The following is a 1,495-nucleotide window of genomic DNA, read 5'->3' as shown; positions in this document are numbered from 1 at the left end:
AGGTTCAAGGCAAAAAGTTACCTATCCTAATGCAGTAACTTTCCGATTATACTATCTCTAGTGTCTGCATTATCATTTGCATTTAAGCAGCCAATTTCCATTCATGCGGGGGATTGTTAGAAAGGTGCGTGAATGTAACTTGCCTACAACATGTCTATGTATATCATATTAGACTACAACATGTGAATGTCAACTGTATGTTGGTTGCAATAAGAATATTTGTGATACCCCTCGGATCCGAGACACGGGTTGATCAGGCCTAGGCCCAAACCTGAGGGATATCAAATAATTAATATGTTAAAACGAACACGGAATACAAAAATAATAAATTAAAGAAATAAATAATAACACTGAACGAATACTAAATAAAAACAACCTCAGTCATTAATTATTATAACCAAACTTCCCAAAACCTCCAATTCTTACAACTCGGGAATCCATCCAGTGGACCCCTAATAAAATCCCAAACTGAAACTGAAACAACTGAAATAAAAACTAAAGCTAAACATATAGAGTAGTCCTATGTAGTTGGAGGAATGAGTGTCTGTATCTGCTTTGCACGTCCAAGCTCTAACCCTGGAACTGACGAACACCTGGAAAAAATAAAAGAGTGGGTCAGATCCACATGCAAGTCCTATTCTACTACGATCCAAACAGTAATTCGATACGCAGATACATCCTAGATAGCTCAACAATATCTAGAGTAATCCATATATATATATTCACACTAAAGGATATTTACTGGACTACAGTAGGGGCCTCAACCTGAATAGAAGACAACATGCGAAAACGCACCCAAGGGTGGGCATGAGTACCTAGACCTAACAGGGTACACCTCAACCTACTATAACCAGCTACACATCCACTGCATATACACACCCTAACCAATGAGTCTGAGACTCAAGCTTATCTCGTGGTATCATAACCATATATCTAAAATCCGTCCATCCGGAGTATGTCATTCCATAATTTACTGAGCTGACATACAATATACAAACTAGTTAGTCACTCAACTTATTCAGTTGATATGACTTAACTACAACCAATTAATCCAGAAAGTCATTCAACTTAGTCATAGTTGATTTGAATTAGCCACAGTTAGGATTTAATATTTTTCAATCCATTCCTTTAATCCGGTAGGTTAGGTTTAAGCGTTTTGAGCTAAACTATCCCTAGTATGTCACCGTCCTATACCGGTGCATACAATCCACAAGTCCGTATAATTGGCAAAACAATATTAATAACTCATCAATCATATTCCAAAATATGCCTCAATATAAATTAACACATATCCAACAATATTAGGCAGTCATTATAGAGCCTAAAATCCAATTCCAATAATGTATACAGCTAAAACAAGTATAAGCGTTCACATCCTCCAAAATTTCCATACACTGATGCAGTTGAATAGCAAAGTGAATATTAATTTGATCCAACACAAGCATGGTTAAGTTCAAGTAATCCATGATACTTACAATCCTATCCAAATATGATT

This window comes from Cornus florida, unplaced genomic scaffold (assembly GCF_030987335.1).
Source record: "Cornus florida cultivar Cherokee Brave unplaced genomic scaffold, ASM3098733v1 CherokeeBrave_3.0.0_Hap2_Chr10, whole genome shotgun sequence".
NCBI classification, from domain to species: Eukaryota; Viridiplantae; Streptophyta; class Magnoliopsida; order Cornales; family Cornaceae; genus Cornus; species Cornus florida.
Note: the sequence above shows the minus strand (reverse complement) of the source record.